This window comes from Malurus melanocephalus, unplaced genomic scaffold (assembly GCF_030028575.1).
Source record: "Malurus melanocephalus ecotype Western Australia unplaced genomic scaffold, MMel_1.1 scaffold_65, whole genome shotgun sequence".
In the NCBI taxonomy this organism is placed as follows: domain Eukaryota; kingdom Metazoa; phylum Chordata; class Aves; order Passeriformes; family Maluridae; genus Malurus; species Malurus melanocephalus.
The window spans coordinates 1,670,613-1,678,129 of NW_026623297.1; the positions used below are offsets into that span (position 1 = coordinate 1,670,613).

The window sequence follows — 7,517 nt, forward strand, 5'->3', positions numbered from 1 at the left end:
CGGTGGCGATGGCGGTGGCACGGCGGTGGCAATGGCAATGGCGGTGGCGATGGCAATGCGAGGGGCGGGGGCGGCTCCGCGGGACCTGCGCGGGTGCGGAGCCGCCAGCCCGGCCTGCGCGGGGGGAGGGAGGGAGGGAGGGAGGGCAGGGGAGGGGCCAGCGCGCCGCCGCTGACTGGGCCGATTTGTTGCTCAACAAAGTTGCGGTATTTGAGCAAAGCTCATTATGGATGATGATACGGCAACTCGGGGAAAGGAACTTGATTTGATTTGATTTCGATTTCATTTGATTTCGATTTCATTTGATTTTTCTTATTATATATTTTATTTTATTATTCTTACTATATTTTTCTTTTATTTTGTTTTCTTTTGTTATGTTTTACTCTCATAGAATCACAGAAGCAGAATATCCTGAGTTGGAAGGGATGCACAAATAACCAACTCGTGGCCCTGCACAGGACACCCCACAAATCCCACCCTGTACCTGAGAGCATTGTCCAAGTGCTTCTTGAACTCTGTCAAAYTCAGTGCTGTGAGCACTGTTCCAGTGCTCAGCCCCCCTGTAGGTGAAGAACCTTTTSCTGATAKCTAACTTAACCTTTATTTTATAGTGTTGTATTTTGTTCCAGTGCTCAGCCACCCTATAGGTGAAGAACCTTTTCCTGATAGCTAACTTAACCTTTATTTTATAGTGTTGTATTTTGTTCCAGTGCTCAGCCACCCTATAGGTGAAGAACCTTTTCCTGATAGCTACCTTAACCTTTATTTTATAGTGTTGCATTTTTCTTATTTTATATTTTATTTTTATTTTATTCTATCTTACTTTCTTTTATTGGAGGCRCTTATTGGTTTATTTGTTTTTAAACATCTGACGCTGCTAGAGCTGAAAAATGAATGTATATAACGTCTTCCTAGTCACCTACATGTGTTGCCTACCTAAACTAGATAAAAGGGAGGAATTATGCCTGGGGCTGGGATTGCTGGCAGTGAAACATTCTTTAGCCAAAGTTTTCCCATTTACTGTTGCTGCTTAGGATAAAGCTTGYTGCTCCTGCTGCTTTGGACCTGAAGATAGGTTGGCATGTGAGAAAGCTTGGGGGCATTAATTTTATTTTTTTTTTAATTTAGATTTTCATTTATTTTAATTTTTATTTATTTYCCTTTTACCTTATTTTAATTTTACTTATTTTAATTTTTATTTAAATCTGTATTTATTGATTTTTTTTWAAAAAATTACTTYGWAATTAGCTTCATTTTTTCTAGCTACATCATTTGCTCTCAGAAAATAGCTTTCCTCTTGGATATCCTCCAGACCATCATGGATACAACCTTTCTCCAAGTGCATTTTAGAATGAAAATAAACCAGCTAAGATGCATTAAATGTCATGGCATCCAGGACAGATTTTAAGTTTTTTGTTCAGACAAACTCGGCGGTTTCCTCCCAGCCTTGCTGGACCTGCCACAYACCTCTCCAGGAATTCCAGGGGGCTTTTTGCCTTGAGAGACTACCTCCCCTAAATRTCACTAGAATTTAGCAGAAATAACATGGACATTTACTTCTTGCTGGATAGAAAACATTTATAGGCCAGATCTGTAGGTGAAAAGATCAGAAAGAAGAAAATGAGCTGCAGATATGAATTGTCAGAGCAGTTGTTCCAATTCCTGTCACCCCCAATCATCCAAGGTCACCCCGTAGGCCACTGGACACGGGTCAGTGCAGCTCCCGGCTCTTGAGCAAGAGCCCAGTGAAATCAGCCACTTCTCTTGCGAAACATTTCTGTCATTTTAGGTCAAAAGTGCTGCCGGAACCGCTTGACCTTGGGCCGTGCTGTGTTCACACGGCTCGGGARTACTCGATCTCCTCTCAGCCTCTGCACCCAACACGCTCAGAGACCAAAGTGCCGCTGCTTCAAAGATGAAAAGTACTGAATTCAAGTAAGGCCAGAAAATGATCACGGTTTCAATAAGCTGAAGTACTGGGTGGGGAGTCACAAAGGTCTCCTGTAACCTTCCAGCAGTCWTTCCCAGGCTAAATGTTGGGAAAGAAGGGTCTCCAGAACTCAGTTGAGAGACTCTTCATGTCCTCTTGAGCCACTTGGAAAAAACAATCCCCAGGTGTCAAGAATGTGGCTTCCTGACACACAAGTGCTCTTGACCTACAGAACGGTTGGTTCTCTACTTATTTTTCAGCACTTGTATATTAATTATATTCCTGAGCAGGCTCCTGCTGTGCCCAGATTAAATACTGAGGGGTTTATGGGGTCTGGGTGGGGCACAGGGGTGGCTGGAGGGAAGGATTGTGGAAGTGCCCTGCATCATGTACTGCATTTATATTTGCAGTTATGGGACAAAGGGACATAACCTTCTTCCAACATCTGCTGAATAACTGAGAACAAATGCAAAGCACAGGCAAAACTTGCTGAAAACCACAAACTGTTACTTGCACATAAACAGCATCAACAATCAGTGAATATGAGAACAGGAGAGTTGTTACTCCGCCCATGCTTTGTTGTAGTATGTTGCTGTTTAAGTGTTAACCATCTTCTCCACTTAACAGATCTTCAGCTCTCCCACCTGGACCACTCACAAGTACTTTGTGGGAGATGTGATCACTTAGTAGACAGAAGCTCTAACTTGTTGAGTCTGATTGAGCCATTAACATGACAAACCAAACAGATCCACTTCTTTCTACAATTCAAAGTAAGTGCATCAATCTTTAGTGAAAACTACCTATGCTTCTCTGGCCTGAAACAAAAAAAAACAACTTGCTTTTTAATGGAGGAGGTCATATTACAGGAAATTTTGGTTGCTTTAACGTTGGAAAGGTTTGTACTGCTCAGTTGGACACAACTCCCTTGGTCTAATTTAGCGTATTTTACATTTATCGCAGCTGGCTGCATCTGTTAGAGCAGTTCCAAGCTTTATATGCTGAGCTTTAGCTCTCCTTTCTCAAAAATATTCCTGGCATTACTTCCAATAAATAGATTTGGCCCATAAATTGCAGAGAGYTTTGGAGTCTCTTCAGAACATCAGCACCATAGACTGTAAGAGAATATATGCTTTCTCCTGTCTAATATTTTATTTATATTAAAAGTCATCATTGCTTTTTCCCTGCACTTGTATTGAAGGTTCAATTCAGCACATATATGAAAATTTCTGATATATCCCAAGGCTAATTATATATCACTGTCATTGATGCTGCTGGTGTAAGTCACCAGCTGGCTGTTGGGAGTCCCGGGGTGGAGGTCAGTAACTCTTCTGGGCAGGCAGTGCTGCCTTCAGCCCCTCACCAACCTGGCTCCCTGATGCTCTGCGTGTCCTTTCAAGAGATCTAATGTACTGGGGCTTCTAATGCATCCATTTATTCCATAACTCGTTGGTAGCAGGGGCTTTCTGCTGCAATTTATCTTAGTCTCAGCTCCAGCAAGAGCAGACCCTGCTCTCCTGTCTCCTTCCCCGTAGCGATTTCAGCTTCCCGACACAGCCATTACTGATCACGGCCTGGTAATTGGTTTTTGCACTATTAAATCAGCYTTCACCTCCCAGCACGATGGCCCTTGGGCTATTCTGTTTGGCACACTTTATTTTGAAATGATACCAGTTTCCTCAGAGCTTTCTAACAAAGCTTCCACAACACAAAATTCCTGGAGCACCCAGGAGCTGTTTTCATCTGTGTTTTCAAGTCCAAAGGAAAYGTAACAAACTTGGTTTGTTAGAATGGACTTTAATCTCATCTCTATCGGCCCCCTACCTAAGAAAATACTCGGGAAGAGGAATAAATGGACAAGACGTTTACAACACTGGAGAGCTGGATTTGCCTCCCTCTGCAGAAAGGATATTTAGAGGATAGCCAGCACATCCCCTTCTCCAGAGTGAGTGGCATGATTTTTTCCAATTAATCCTGCYATGCTGAGATTGTACATTTCTTGCCTTTGCTGGGGGCACATGTTCTGCTGACAAGACAGGAAGTTTCTGCAGACRGTGTGTGAAAGGAGAAGAGAATCCAAAACCTTTAAGTTTTGCCGTTCTCATGATCAGTTTTACATAGTAGCTGCCTATAAGGACCAAAAGATTATTTTAAAACTGGTACCAAGTGTCACAGGCATATTCAAACTTAAAAAAAATTTAGTGATGAATTTCCAGTATACCCCAGGTGTAATCTAGTGRTGTAGCCAAAGGTCTGTGCCTGCATCTTTCAGCTGATGGTAGCTTTTCTTAAGTCTCTGCCTTACAGCTTTCAGATATTTTCCCCTAAACAAGGATTCATGCATTAATTCAGTGTTAATGGAGAAGCTGAGTGGCACTGGGACCCATGGGATGCCACAAAGGGAACACAGCACCGCTGGAGTGACACCCACTGGCACCATGAGGCTGGAGCTGATGTGAGCAGCCCATATTCAACAGCTCCCTGGACTTTACGGCGTTGCTTGGGGCGTGGGGAGGAACATCAACCCATCAGGAGGAGAAAAACAACCACGGCCTTTTATCTTTCACAGCCAAGGAGAGAGAGGTCTGGGGAGGCAGTCAGCAGAGGGAGGCACAAGCTCACAGATTCGGTGCAAACCTCAGCCCGTGGCGTTCCTCCGAGCTCTGGAATGCAGGCAGCGGGCTTCAAACGGTTCTGCAAAACTATTTCATTTCACATTTTCCACATTTATGCTTAGCTCTTGGACATCAGATGAGAGACTGAGCAAATGAGGAAGCTGAAACATTCTAATTCAAGGATGTGTTGTCTGAATTATTCATTATAATCTTCGTTCTCCTGTGGGTTTTTAGGCATTTGAATTTTATGAGGATTGTGGATTCTTCCTCTTTTACATTATTTTCCTTAATGTATTGAAGAGGATTTCCCATCTGCTCCTTCATGCTCCAAAATCTCAGCTGAAAGAGTCACAGTGTCCGATAGATTTAGAGAAAAATATCCTCAATATTTTTTATTTTTTGGGAAAAAATCTTCAAAAAGATAAATGTTTCATTAATATATGCATGTGTGTGCATATATAATGCAAATTTCCCTCCTGGGCTTCTGATACATGTATAAGCAGTTTACCAACTGCTCCTCTGAGCTGGTGGCAGACATTTAAGTGGGGCAGCAGCTGTGGGGCTGCTTCAAAACACCCCTTTGAAGAGCAGAGGAAAAAGCTCAGTGTGACACCGGTGGTTACACACCAGCTGAACAAAACAGCCCTTTATCTGCTGCATCTGCAAGTCAGACATCACCTGTCACCCCCCCAAGGGTGGCAGGAACATCACAGGGAAATCTGCATTGATACTGATCTTCAAGAAGRAAAAAGCTACTTTGAATGGCAAAAAGACACAGAGCAGCAGTACCACCTCCTGATTTTGCAGGTTTTCCATCTTATCATTTAAACTTTCCACAGTGGAATGAACAGAAAAGAAAATTATCCACCTCTTTGTCTTTCCTTATTACGTGCATATGCTCCCCTTGGCACTGGCACAGCCTTAAAATGCAGAATTTTGTGATGGYCTGCAGAGAGGTGAGATGAAAGACCTTCTCTGCCCACAGCAAGCATGGTTTGCTGTGCCAGGAGAGGTCATCCACCAGCAGKGAGGGGCTGTGTGACTCGTCTGTCTTCCTGAGCCGCCTTAAGGCTACCAGTCACCCAAGCACAATCTGGGAGGAGATTTTCCTCCCAAAACTCCGTGTTCCCAGGGCACACAGTCGATTAAACAATGGCTAGCCAGAAGCTGACTAAAATCTGCCTAAAATCCAGACTGCTGCCTCTTGTGCTGAAATGTTTCCAGCTGGCACTGCCCCAACCGCAGGCTTTTTTCTTCTCCATGGGCATGTGCAATTCAAAACCTGCAGTGGCTACAGCCTCTGAATTGAAAAGCAAGTCATGCAAATCCTGATTGCACAAGGGAGCTGTTATCTTACTAAAGTTTACGGATTTCACAGAGTCTGAGGCTGGAGAGCTCCATTCCAAGTGAGAGGTTGAACTCAGGGTCTCGCACAGCACAAGTCGCTGCTTAGAGTCAGGTAGCTCCGGGCTGACTGATGACAGTGTTTGGAAACCGTGTCGGTCCTCAGGCGGTAAAACAATGTTCCAGAAACAAAACCTCTGCCTACTCTGTATCAGTCTTGCATCTCTGTATCCACCTTGTCTGTATCAGACAAGATGTGTCTGATCAGTGAAGCACAGTGGAAAATACTTATTAACCTTTACTGACAGAGTCACAGTGTAACCACTTCATTAATTTATCCCTGASTGGAGTCTGTTTATCAGTCTAGTATCATTCCCTTGTAAGTACTGGTTCATGWTGACCCTCCATCAGTCCTCTGGCATCTCTCCAGATTTCCAAAGTTTGGTAAGATCTAAAATTAGTGAAATGACAGTACTGAGCTACTGTTGTTAAGACTGGGAGTGTGCATGACCCCAGACTTCTGAAGTGAAAGTACTGACATTTAGCAGTGATGTTTCACATCCTCCTTAGCTTACAGGTGCTAAATTATTTCCTCTGGTATAAACGGATTCTACTACCTTGTTCTGATATAGTAAAGCAGGAATTATGAACATCTGGTGTGATATTTTTCCCCTCTGATGGATATAAATGTTAAAGTTGTAAATAACAGAGAAGCTATTCATAAGTTAAAATTTCTGGTGATACTTAAATGTCTTCTTACTGTCTACAACATACTGAAGTTTTTATATTTCTTCTGTTTCTGTTGCCTTGCAGTCTCAAGGATCTGCTTGGAATATACATTCTATAGCAATGAATATCTCTTCTAAACACCTCTTCTGAACTCATCCTTCAGATCTGTCTATGATCTATCTATCCATCCATCTATCCATCTATCTACCTTTCTTCTCTGCTGAGATATTGCTCTGGTGTGACAAAATATGAATCCACTGTTGTTTTAAATAAATCTCTGCTGTTGTAGTTGCAAGTGTATCTTTCTYATTTGCTGAGACCAAAGTTGTGAGTGATAGGCTATGAAAGAGGTATTTCCTGGTTTTAATTATCATCTCCTCCAAACAGTGATCTTCCATCTCTGGTACACAGAACTCCTCACTTTTGAAGAGTCAGTGGAGGGAAGAAGGGCTCTTCTGGATGACTCAAGTTCCTTCTGAACAAGATGGGGATGTATCTTTCAGGGAGGTTAGGATAGGAGTTGGCAGGCTGTAACCACCATAGAGCAAGAGCTCCATTGTCTGTAGCTGCAGGAGACCAGAGYCATGGAAGGAGGCTGATCTGCAGGGACACCATGCTCTTTTCTCCAGAAACACTGCCCAACACATCCCTGTGTTGAGTGTGCCTGGCTCCAACCCATCCAGGCACAGCATCCTAGTACTTATCTCCTCGCACTCAYAGCCCACCTGCAGGCTCCTCCTCGCTCACATCCCAGCGCTGGCTGGAACACCCTGTACTTGGCACGAGGATGCTCCCCAGGACAGCACAGCAGACATCCTCTAGACACCCTGGGCAAAAATGAAAAACCTGCCAYACATCCAGTCCCCCTGCTTTATGCTCCAACCCCCAAGCAGCTGGCAGCA

General features: G+C 43.6%; 1 long non-coding RNA gene across 1 annotated transcript; it reads left to right on the plus strand.

Annotated features, from left to right (window-relative positions):
* Positions 1-1,720: 1,720 nt before the first annotated feature.
* LOC130573753 (uncharacterized) lies at positions 1,721-6,889 on the plus strand. Its single transcript, XR_008965357.1, has 3 exons — positions 1,721-1,935; positions 2,558-2,700; positions 4,235-6,889. It is a non-coding gene; the product is annotated as an uncharacterized LOC130573753 (long non-coding RNA).
* The last annotated feature ends 628 nt before the right edge of the window (positions 6,890-7,517 follow it).